This window comes from Salvelinus alpinus, chromosome 3 (assembly GCF_045679555.1).
Source record: "Salvelinus alpinus chromosome 3, SLU_Salpinus.1, whole genome shotgun sequence".
Taxonomy (NCBI): Eukaryota; Metazoa; Chordata; class Actinopteri; order Salmoniformes; family Salmonidae; genus Salvelinus; species Salvelinus alpinus.
The window spans coordinates 29,390,134-29,403,478 of record NC_092088.1 but is presented as its reverse complement, the minus strand read 5'-3'; positions in this window follow the sequence as shown (position 1 = coordinate 29,403,478).

Sequence of the window (13,345 nt, the reverse complement as noted above, 5' to 3'; positions counted from 1 at the left end):
GATATAAGTAATTTATGTATGACCCCATTCTAATGTAATATCATCAAAATAATATATATCATAATGATTATGACTAAAGACCAGACATTATGAGTAAGTTTAACATTTCTAACATAACTATAAGCTTAATAAGAGGCTCATGCATAACAAGTTATAAAGCATTTAAAGCTGGCTATACCTGTAGGCTTTAGACAAAGTTTGACCAACATTTCAAACTAAAATGTACAACCGGACACAAATACCCTCCACTCCTTCTTTCTTCTCTGATAGTATTAACTCAAACATACATCTTGATGTAAAAAAAAAATATTATGCGATAAAGCACCCTATCTTTTCCAAATGGTGTCCACAAACTGATCAAGCACCTATGGAGTGATAATGTAATTTAGGCATCTTGATCAGAAATGAAAAGTGCTTTGTACAATTGATGTTGCACTTGCCCAAATATTTTTACAAACAGCATTGCAACTGAACTTGCCCAAAGACAATATATCAAATAACATATCCATTGTCGGGATATGTGTGCTGGCTGTGTCGTTGCATGTTTTTGTCTGGTGCAATAAGAATAGAGCCGAAAGAAAATTAAACGTACATTATCAATGGACAAGGGGTCGTGTTGAACTCCTCTATAGCCTAGGCCTACTCCTGAATATTGAGTACATACTTATCAACACTGGAAAAAATAAATAAAAGAAAACATGCAACAATTTCAAAGATTTGACTGAGTTACAGTTCATATAAGGAAAACAGTCGATTTAAATAAATTCATTAGGCCCTAATCTATAGATTTCACATGACTGGGAATACAAAACGTAGGTAGTGGCATGGATCAGAAAACCAGTCAGTATCTGGTGTGACCACAATTTGACAAATGCAGCAGGACATCTCCTTCGCATAGAGTTGATCAGGCTGTTGATTGTGGCCTGTGGAATGTTAACACACTCCTCTTCAATGGTTGTGCGAAGTTACTGGAGATTGGCTGGAACTGGAACACTGTCGTACACGTGGATCCAGAGCATCCCAAACATGCTCAATGGGTGACATGTCTGGTGAGTTTGCAGGCCAGAAGAAGAACTGGGACATTTTCAGATTCCAGGAATTGTGTACAGATCCTTGCAACGTGGGGCTCTGCATTATCATGCTGAAAGATGAGGTGATGGCGGCGGACGAATGGCACGACAATGGGCATCAGGATCTCGTCACAATATCTCTGTCCATTCAAATTACCATTGATGAAATGCAATTGTGTTTGTTGAGCGTAGCTTATACCTGCCCATACCATAACCCCACCGACACCATGGGGCACTCTGTTCACCACATTGACATCAGCAAACCACTGGCCCACATGACGCAATACACGTTGTCTGCCATCTGCCCGGTACAGTTGAAACCAGGATTCATTGGCGAAGAGCGCACTTCTCCAGCGTGTCAGTGGCCATCGAAGGTGAGAATTTGCCCACTGAAGTCGGTTACGACGCCGAACTGCAGTCAGATCAAGACCCTGGTGTCACGCCCTGATCTTAGTTATCTATGTTTTCTTTATTATTTTGGTTAGGTCAGGGTGTGACTAGGGTGGGTATGCTAGTTGTGTATTGTCTAGGGTTTTTGTAAGTCTAGGGTATGTAGGTCTAGGTGATGTGTAGGTTTATGGTGGCCTGATATGGTTCCCAATCAGAGGCAGCTGTTTATCGTTGTCTCTGATTGGGGATCATATTTAGGTAGCCATTTTCCCTTTTGTGTTCGTGGGTTCTTGTCTATGTGTAGTTGCCTGTTCAGCGCTCATTTGTATAGCTTCACAGTTCGTTTTGTTATTTTGTTAGTTTTGTTCAGTGTTCATTCTTAGAATAAAGAAGAATGTACGCATACCACGCTGCGCCTTGGTCTCTTCCTTTTGACGGCCGTGAAACCTGGTGAGGACGAGGAACACGCAGATGAGCTTCCCTGAGACGGTTTCTGACAGTTTGTGCAGAAATTCTTCGGTTGTGCAAACCCACAGTTTCATCAGCTGTCTGGGTGACTGGTCTCAGACGATCCCGCAGGTGAAGAAGCCGGATGTGGAGGTCCTGGGCTGGCGTGGCTACACGTGGTCTGCGTTTGTGAGGCCGGTTGAACTTACTGCCTAATTCTAAAAAATTATTATTTACAATGACTGCCTACCCCGGCCAAACCTGGATGATGCTGGGCCATTTGTGCGCCGCCCTATGGGACTCCCATTCACAGCCGGATGTGATACAGCCTAGATACAAATCAGGGACTGTAGTGACGCCTCTTGCACTGAGATGCAGTGCCTTAGACCGCTGCACCACTCGGGAGCTGTTTTGGAGGCAAAGTGGGGTCAGACATGGTTTATTAGAAGGTTGTACTAAATAAACTGTCCAGTGATATTTCCATACTATGAGGTTGGAATAATACTGTGGAAATGATGCCAATGCCCCTTTAGTGTAAGAAAAATTATTGCTTGAGAAACTGCTCTTTGCTAAGAGGCTATTTTTGTTTATTTTTGACAATTTTAATTGAAAACAATCACAATAAGGTAACTTAATTGTTACCCAGAAATGATTTGATATTGAGATAAAAATGGCTGCATTGGACCTTTAATAGAGTTCTTGGAAAATGTGGTCTCATCAAAAACTGAGGGAGATTTTACCGTCATTCTGTTACCAAACTTTGCACATGCACTGTTCCTCAAGTAAGTGTGTCTTTGTAAAATAGTCACTGACAATTGTTAAAAGTAGACATCCTGCATATTGGTGTATGGGTTGTTGAACTTTGCAGGCAAGGGTTTTTGCTTGGCATACATTTTAAAGTGAAAAGGTAAAGTCTCAGCGGCATTTGTTTATCGTGGAATTGCCCTTCACTCGATGTTGACATTTTCCACATAATATTCAGTAGTGTGCAGCTATCGTAGAAGGGAATTTCCATATAAAATCTGAGTGTTCTGATCATTCCAAATTCCAAAAAAGTAAACAAACATATCAACTTTATTTGGGATCATTTATGATAGGGAACAGCCGGGAATAGGAATTTGGCAATCCGGGCTCCTGCTTCACCAGCCTTGTAACATGAAACGTTTCTCCATCACATGCACAAAAATTAGTTTGTCAATTTAGTCAATCGAATTGCACCAATTCATTTAGTTTGACCCCAATTCAGTGGATCTGACCCTAATTATCATATGCATGATCAATGTTTGACGATTACATGAAAATTCTATCAATACATGGTTTGGGTTCATTCAAGTTCAGTTCTATTAATACATTTTTTATTCATGTGGGGCTAAATGGAATGGATCTAATTTCTATAAACGATTGATGTAATCACCCTGATATAAGATTGGCTTCCTTGTTAATGACCAATGAAGATTTCAGACCATCCACATTTTCAAGGCTCTGTGGTGAACCCCTACAAATTATAGGGCTATACTTGTCTAGCAAGGGGGCACTGTACCAATGATTTACAGTACATTCAGAAAGTATTCAGACCCCTTGACTTTTTCCACATTTAGTTACAATACAGCCTTATTTTAAAATAGATTAAATTATTTATCCTCATCAATCTACACACAATACTCCATAATGACAAAGCAATAACGCGTTTGCACAATAAAAAAAAAATCTATTAAAAAATCAATCTGAAATATCACATTTACATAAGTATTCAGACCCTTTATTCAGTACTTTGTTGAAGCACCTTTGGCAGCGATTACAGCCTCGCCCGGGCTCTGGCTGGGCCACTCAAGGACATTCAGAGACCTGTCCCAAAGCCACTCCCGTGTTGTCTTGGCTATGTGCTTAAGGTCGTTGTCCTATTGGAAGGGGAACCTTTGCCCCAGTCTGAGGTCCTGAGTCCTCTGGAAAAGGTTTTCATCAAGGATCTCTCTGTATTTTACAACGTTCATCTTTGCCTCCTGACTAGTCTTCCAGTCCCTTCCGCTGAAAAACATCCCCACACCGGAGTGATGGTGCCAGGTTTCTCCAGATGTGACGCTTGGCATTCAGGCCAAAGAGTTCCATCTTGGTTTCATCAGACCAGAGAATCTTGTTTCTCATGGTCTGAGAGTCCTTTAGGTGCCTTCTGGCAAACTCCAAGCGGGATGTTTGTTTTTTATTTGGGTATATATTTTGGGGGGGGTATATATATTTTTGGGATATAGACATGTGTGTGCCTTTCCAAATCATGTCCAATCAATTTAATTTACCACAGGTGGACTCCAATCAAGTTGTAGAAACATATCAAGGATGATCAATGGAAACAGGACACACCTAGCTCAATTTTGAGTCTCATGTTATTTTTTTTTATTGCAAAAATTTCTAAAAACCTGTTTTCTTTTCGTCATTAAACGGGTATTGTGTGTAGAAAACATTTATTTCATCCATTTCAGAATAAGGCTGTAACGTAACAAAATGTGTTAAAAGTCAAGGGGTCTGAATAATTTCCGAAAGCACTGTGTCACGTTCTGACCATAGTTCTTGTGTGTTGTGCTTGTTTTAGTGTTGGTCAGGACGTGAGCTGGGTGGGCATTCTATGTTGTGTGTCTAGTTTGTCTGTTTCTGTGTTCGGCCTAATATGGTTCTCAATCAAAGGCAGCTGTCAATCGTTGTCCCTGATTGAGAATCATATATAGGTGGCTTGTTTTGTGTTGGGGGGTGTGGGTGGTTGTTTCCTCTGCACCAGATAGGGCTGTATCGGTAAGCCACGTTTGTTATTTTGTAAATGTTCACAGTTTTGTCTTGTTTATTAAAATCATGTTGAACACGAGCTCCGCTGCGTCTTGGTCCGATCCCTGCTACGAGGAGGAAGGCTGCCGTTACACACTGATATATATATACACACACACACACACACACTAGAACACGTGTCAAACTCATTCCATGGAGGGCAGAGTGTCTGCAAATTTTCGCTCCTCCCTTGTACTTGATCGATTAATTAAATCACTAATTAGTAAAGAACTACCATCACCAGGTTGTCTAGGTCTTAATTGAAAGGAAAGAACTCAAACCTGCAGACACTAGGCCCTCCATGGAATGAGTTTGACACTCCTGGTGCGCTGCTTTGAAGCCACCGCGCCGCCATCTTGGCACTCCATCTTTGTTAAAAAAAATGTAGAAGCTATAGAAATGCATTTACTAATGTCTATATTTGTTTTTGACACGATTATTCTATTACAGACACCTTCATGCATACTTTTAAATTATATTACAGTACCAGTCAAAAGTTTGGACACCTACTCATTGCAGGGTTTTTCTTTATTTTTTACTATTTTCTACATTGTAGAATAATATTGAAGACATCAAAACTATGAAATAACACAAAAAAAGTGTAAAACAAATCTAAATATATTGTATATTGAGATTCTTCAAAGTAGCCACCCTTTGCCTTGATGACAGCTTTGCACACTCTTGGCATTCTCTCAACCAGCTTCATGAGGTAGTCACCTGGAATGCATTTCAATTAACAGCTGTACCTTGTTAAGAAGGGAATACATTTCACAAATTAATGTTCTTGGGCATATGGACTATGGTAGTCTGCTTGAAACATGTTGGTATCACAGACTCAGACAGGGAGAGGTTGAAAATGTCAGTGAGGACACTTGCCAGTTGGTTTGTGCATGCCAGGAGTGAACGTCCTGGTAATATGTCTGGCCCTGCGGCCTTGTTAAAGTTGACCTGTTTAAAGGTCTTAGTCACATCGGCTACGGAGAACGTGATCACACAGTCTTCCGGACCAACTGATGCTCTCATGCATGTTTCAGTGGTACTTGCCTCGAAGCGAGCATAGAAGTAATGTAGCTTGTCTGGTAGGCTTGTGTCACTGGGTAGCTCGTGGCTGTGCTTCCCTTTGTAGTCTGTAATAATTTTCAAGCCCTGCCACATCTGACGACTGTCGGAGGCGGTGTAGTACGATTCAATCTTAGTCCTGTATTGACGCTTTGCCTGTTTGATGGTTCGTCGGCGGGCATAGCGGGATTTCTTATAAGCTTCTGGGTTAGAGTCCCGCTCCTTGAAAGCGGCAGCTCTACCATTTAGCTCAGTGCGGATGTTGCCTGTAATCCATGGTTTCTGGTTGGGGTATGTATGTAAGGTTACTCTGGGAACGACGTCATCGATGCACTTATTGATGAAGCCAGTGACTGATGTGGTGAACTCCTCAATGCCATCGGAAAGAATCCTGGAACATATTCCAGTCTGTGCTAGCAAAACATTCCCGTAACTTAGCATCTGCTTCATCTGCTTGTAAGTAGGAATCAGGAGGATATAATTATGGTCAGATTTGCCAAAAGGAGGGCGAGGGAGAGCTTTGTACATGTTTCTGTGTGTGGAGTAAAGGTGGTCTATAGTTTTTTCCCCTCTGGTTGCACATCTAACATGCTGGTAGAAATTATGTAAAACGGTTTTAAGTTTCCATGTTTCCAGTCCCCGGGCACTAGGAGCGCCGCCTCTAGATGAGCGTATTCGTGTTTGCTTACGGCCATATACAGCTCATTGAGTGCGGTCTTAGTGCCAGCATCAGCTTGTGGTGGTAAATGGACAGCTACGAAAAATATAGATGAAAACTCTTGGTAAATAGTGTGGTCTAAAGCTTATCATGAGATATGCTAACGCAGGCGAGCAAAACCTCGAGACTTCCCTAGATTTCGTGCACCAGCTGTTGTTTACAAATATACATAGGCAGTCACCCCTCGTCTTACCAGAAGCCGCTGTTCTATGCTGCCGAAAAAAGCTTAAAACCCTTCAGGTATATGTTATTCATGTCGTCGTTCAGCCACGACTCTGTGAAACATACGATTTGATGTGCTCGTAGCTCGTCTAATTTATTATCCAATGATTGTACATTGGCTAATAGGACCGATGGTAAAGGCAGATTAGCCACTCGTCGTCGGATCCTTACAAGGAACCCAGACCTTCATCCCCGATATCTCCGTCTCCTTCTCTTGCGAATGACGGGGATGAGAGCCTTGTCGGGCGTCTGAAGTAAATCCGACTCGTAAAGAAAACGTAATCCTCCAGTACAGGGTGAGTAATCGCTGTCCTGATATCTCAAAGCTCTTTTCGGTCATAAGACACAGTGAGCAATCCGTGGCTCAGGTTGCTGAGGCCCTTGATGATGTTTGTAGCCTTCCTGTGACACTGGGTAATGTAGATGCCCTGGAGGGCAGACAGAGTGCCAGCCCGACAGAATGATCGATGGTGTATCTGTAGAAGTTTGTGAGGGTAGGGATCTTTTGACCCTGTCCACTGCGGCCTGTCTATTTGGATGGAGGCGTGCTCTCTCTGCTGTCTTCTGTAGTCCACGATCAGCTCCTTTGTTTTGTTGACGCTCAGAGAGGTTATTTTCCTGGCACCACCCTGTCGTCGTTGTTGGTAATCAGGCCTACCACTGTTGTGTCGGCAGCAAACTTGACGACTGAGTTGCAGAAGTGTGTGGCCCCAAAGTCATGGGGGAACAGGGAGTACAGGAGGGGGCTGAGCACACACCCCTGTGTGATCCTCAACACTGGGGCCTGAGTGGCGGAAGTGTTGCTTCCTACCTTCACAACCTGGAGTCGGCCCGTCCGGAAGTCCAGGATGCAGTTGAACAGGGTGGGGTTCTGTTGGGGCAGTATGCAAATTGTAGTGGGTCTAGGGTGTCGGTTAAGGTGATATGATCCTAAATTAGATCACAGAAGTGAGTGCTACGAGGCAATAGTCATTTAGTTCAGTTACCTTTGCTTTCTTGGGTACAGGAACAAGTGGGGACAACAGACTAGGATATGGAGAGATTGAATATGAAGCAGGCAAAGAAGGGGTTTCCCTTTATAATCCGTGACTGTCTGAAGTCCCTGCCACATACGTTGTGGCCGTTGAATTGCGACTCCACTTTGTCCCTGTACTGCTGTTTTGCCTCTGATATGGAGGACATAGGTCGTCTGCTAGTACACATCCATGTTCCCAGTTACCTTGCAGTGGTTAAATGCAGCGGTTTGCACATTCCGTTTTGCACGAATGCTGCCATCTATCCACGTTTTTTGGTTTGGGTCAATTCTAAACGTCACAATGGGAACAACATCCTCTATGCACTTCTTGATGAACCCAGTCATAGAGTCAGTTGATACTCTTCTCAGAGGCAACACGGAACATTTTCCAGTCCACGTGATCAAAACAATCTTGTAGCATAGATTCCAATTATTCTGAAGCACAACCAAATTTTGAAATTACACCTTGTGTATTCTACTATTCTAATTCTCAACAGTAAGTTGAGACACTGACTGACTTCCTACTATATCGAAATCTCTCTCTCTCTACACCATTTGGAAAGTATTCAGACCCCTTCACTTGTTACTTTATAGCCTTACTCTAAAATGTTTAAATCGTTTTCCCCCTCAATCAATGGGGTCTGAATACAGTCAGAATGCACTCTCTCTCTCTCTGAGTGAGTGAGTGAGTGAGTGAGTGAGTGAGTGAGTGAGTGAGTGAGTGAGTGAGCATATGCACACACATGACAGCCTGCTTGGGATATTGCCAAAAGGCACCTAAAGGCCTCTCAGACCATGAGAAACAAGATTCGCTGGTCTGATGAAACAAAGATTGAACTATTTGAACTGAATGACAAGCGTCACGTCTGGAGGAAACCTGGCACCATCCCTACAGTGAAGCATGGTGGTGGAAGCATCATGCTGTGGGGAAGTTTTTCAGCGGGAGTGACTGGGAGACTAGTCAGAATCAAGTGAAAGGAGTGGAGCAAAGTACAGAGAGATCCTTGATAAAAAACCTGCTCCAGAGCACTCAGGACCTCAGACTGGGGCGAAGGTTCACCTTCCAACATGACAACGACCCTAAGCCAAGACAACAAAGGAGTGGCTTCGGACAAGTCTCTGAATGTCCTTGAGTGGCCCAGAATGGGAGAAACTCCCCAAATATAGGTGTGTCAAGGTGTCTGAATACTCTCTTCTGAAACGTATCAGTCTATTCTTGTTCTGAGAAATGAAGGCTGTTCCATGCAAGAAATTGACAAGAAACTTAAGATCTCGCTGTGTACTACTCCCTTCACAGAACAGCGCAAACTGGCTCTAACCAGAATGGAAAGAGTGGGAGGCCCCGGTGCACAACTGAGCAAGAGGACAAGTACATTAGAGTGTCTAGTTTGAGAAACAGACGCCTCACAAGTCCTCAACTGGCAGCTTCATTAAATAGTACCCCCAAAACACCAGTCTCAACGTCAATAGTGAAGAGGCGACTCCGGGATGCTGGCCTTCTAGGCAGAGTTCCTCTGTCCAGTGTCTGTGTTCTTTTGCCCATCTTAATCTTTTATTTTTATCAGCCAGTCTGAGATATGGCTTTATCTTTGCAACTCTGCCTAGAAGGCCAGCATCCTGGAGTCACCTCTTCACTGTTGACGTTGAGACTGGTGTTTGCAGGTACTATTTAATGAAGCTGCTAGTTGAGGACTTGTGAGGCGTCTGTTTCTCAAACTAGACACTCTAATGTACTTGTCCTCTTGCTCAGTTGTGAACCGCGGCCTCCCACTTCTCTTTCTATTCTGGTTAGAGCCAGTTTGCTCTGATCTGTGAAAGAAGCTCAACCAGCTTCACCTGGAATTATTTTCCAACAGTCATGAAGGAGTTCCCACATATATTCCTTCACTCTGCGGTCCGACTCATCCCAAACCATCTCAATTTCAATGAGATCGGGGGATTGTGGAGGCCAGGTCATCTGATACAGCACTCCATCACTCTCCTTCTTGGTAAAATAGCCCTTACACAGCCTGGAGGTATGTTGGGTCATTGTCCTGTTGAAAAATGATAGTCCCACTTAGCCCAAACCAGATGGGATGGCATATCGCTGCAGAATGCTGTGGTAGCCATGCTGGTTAAGTGTGCCTTGAATTCTAAATAAATCAGACAGTGTCACCAGCAAACCACCCCCACACCATAACCTCTCCTTCTCCATACATTACGGTGGGAAATACACATGCGGAGATCCATTCACCCACACCGTGTCTCACAAAGACATGGCGGTTGGAAGCAAAAATCTCAGAGTTGGACTCCAGACCAAAAGGACAAATTTCCACGGGTCTAGTGTCCTTTGCTCCTGTTTCTTGGTCCAAGCAAGTCTTCTTATTGGTGTCCTTTAGTAGTGGTTTATTTGCAGCAATCCAACCACGAAGGCCTGATTCACACAGTCTCCTCTGAACAGTTGATGTTGAGATGTGTCTGTTACTCGGACTCTGTGAAGGATTTATTTGGGCCTCAATTTCTTGAAATCGAGGCCGGTAACTTTAATTAACATATCCTCTGCAGCAGAGGTAACTCTGGGTCTTCCATTCCTGTGGTTCTCATGAGAGCCAGTTTCATCATAGCGCTTGTTGGTTTTTGCGACTGCACTTGAAGAAACTTTCAAAGTTCTTGAAATTTTCCGGATTGACTGACCTTCATGTCTTATAGTAATGATGGACTGTCGTTTGTCTTTGCTTATTTGAGCTGTTCTTGCCATAATGTGGACTTGGTCTTTTACCAAATAGGGCAATCTTCTGTATACCCCCACCCCCTCACCTTGTCACAACACAACTGATTGGCTCCAACTAATTAAGGAAATAAATTCCACAAATGTACTTTTAACAAGGCACACCTGTTAATTGAAATGCATTCCAGGTGACTAACTCATGAAGCTGGTAGAAAGAATGCCAAGTGTGTGCAAAGCTGTCATCAAGGCAAAGGGTGGCTATTTGAAGAATCTAAAATATATTTTGATTTGTTTAACACTTTTTTGGTTACTACATGATTCCATGTGTGTTATTTCTTAGTTTTGATGTCTTCACTATTATTCTACAATGTAGAAAATAGTAAAAATAAAGAAAAACCCTTGAATGTTTAGGTGTTCTAAAACTTTTGACCGGTAGAGTGTGTGTGTGTATGCATGTATGCTTGTATAAATACACACACACACTCACACAAAAGAAAAATATATAAATGCATCATGTAAAGTGTTGGTCCCATGAGCTGAAATAAAAGACCCCAGATATTGTCCAGCTTATTTCTCTCAAATTGTGTGCACAAATGTCTTTCCATACCTGTTAAAAAGCATTTCTCCTTTCCCAAGATAATCCATCCACCTGACATGTGACATATCAAGAAGCTGATTAAACAGCATGATCATTACACAGGTGCACCTTGTGCTAGAGAAACTAAAGGACAACTCTAAGATGTGCAGTTTTGTAACACAATGCCACATTTATCAAGTTGAGGGAGCGTGCAATCGGCATACTGACTGCAGGAATGTCCAACAGAACTGTTGCCAGAGAATTAATGTTAATTTCTCTACCATAAGCCACCTCCAACATCGTTTTAGAGAACTCGGCAGTATATCCAACCAGCCTCAACTGCAGACCACGTGTAACCATTCCATCCGGTTTCTTCACCTGCAGGATCATCTGAGACCAGCCACTTTTTTTTAATAAAGCCCTTTTGTGGGGAAAAACTCATTCCGATTGGCTTTACCTGGCTCCCAATTTCTCCACCCATCAGTGAGACCCTGCCCAGTCATGTGAAATGCATAGATTACGGACAAATTCATTTATTTTAGTTGACCGACTTCCTTATATGAATCACAACTCAGTAAAAATTGTTGCATATATAAATAATTACACACACAATTATTCATTCTTAAATGGTCAGGAACCCCTACCGGCCACATGGCCATAAGCAGTCGCTTATTTTTGCTTATGCCTAGAGCCAAACCAAGGTTCTCCCCACTCTCTTTACACCATGTGGGGTGTGTGTTATAATTTTAAGCTGTGAAGTCTAGAATTTTAGCCTTTTGGATTGTTCCTGGTGCCATCTTATCAGATAGTTCAGGTGGCTTTTGCAATTGGTTAAAGGGAATGCCATTTTCTCCTACACCCCTCTTCCCACTGCCAGTGGGGAGAAATAAAGCAAAACCAAAGGTGGGATAAGATAAAGACTAGTGAAAATCACTACAAAAATAGGTAAATTATACTTTTGTATTCAACTTTGTTCTGCCTTTAACAACATCAGCTGTCTGAGCAGCTTACCGATCACTGTACACAGCCAGTCTGTAAATGGCACACCCAGCTACCTCATCCCCATATTATTACTTACTCTCTTGCACCCCAGTATCCCTACTTGCACATCATCTGCACATCACTCCATTATTAATGCTAAATAGTAATTATTTTCACCTCTAGGGCCTATTTATTGCCTACCTCCCTACATTTGCACACAGTGTACATTGATTTTTCTATTTTTCTTTTGTTATTGACTGTACGTTTGTTTATGTGTAACTCTGTTGTTTTTGTCGCACTGCTTTGCTTTATCTTGGCCAGGTCGGAGTTGTAAATGAGAACGTGTTCTCAACTGGCCTACCTGGTTAAATAAAGGTGAAATAAAATGTAAAAAAATGAATCAGGACAGCAAACGAACACATCAGTGGGATACATGGTTGCAGTAACTGTCAAGCTGAGAACATACGCAAAAACTGGTACGAAAAAGAACATGGAATATCTGAACATGAAGCTTTAGGATAAAGATGATTTCTTACAGAGGGGAAAAATGTGTGCCCTGTAATGGGGATTGTAAAGGGTTTACATTAGATAGTTTATAAGTAGTTTGACATTAAGTCCTAATTCATATTAATTGATATTTAACTGTCTAACTACTTATTAACCATTTACACCTTTAAAGGGCACCTTACTGTAAATTATTACCAAAACATAAAGACATGGAAAAAAATGTATTGTCATCTAGCAGATGTTAAGTGCCTTGCTCAAGGGCACAGATTTTTCACCTAGTTTCCTCAGGGATTCAAACCAGCAACCTTTCGGTTACTTGTGCAACACTTAACCGCTAGGCTACCTTGACCAACTAAAGGTTGGATATACACGGTTGTGTGTTGAGGAACAAAATGGTAACTAAATGAATGACCGAGTGTGGTCGAGAAAGACTATGGGAGAATCTCATTAGCATACTCCTTGAGGAGGAGAGGAGAGCGGAAGAGGATATGCAATTGAGATCCTCCCTATGCCAGGTCACTTAGCAGTCAGTACCGATGTTAGGGTCCGCTTTGAATTGAGAGCATTGATAAGAGCATTTTAAAATATGATTTTAAAGAATCATATCAGGAAGATTTTAAAGAATTACAATAGAACATAACATGGTTCAAATTACACTAACTTTGAGATTTCCATTATTTTGCTCCCGTAGCCCCCCCCTGTAATTCAAATCTCGCAATATAATTGTGAGTCAATCCAAAAATCTAAATGTGAGCTCTTGCCTGTCTTTACTGTGGTTCAAACCCTTACAAAAATAATTGTTGACGTGTTGAGGACTTCACTACCACAATCAAGTCCAGTC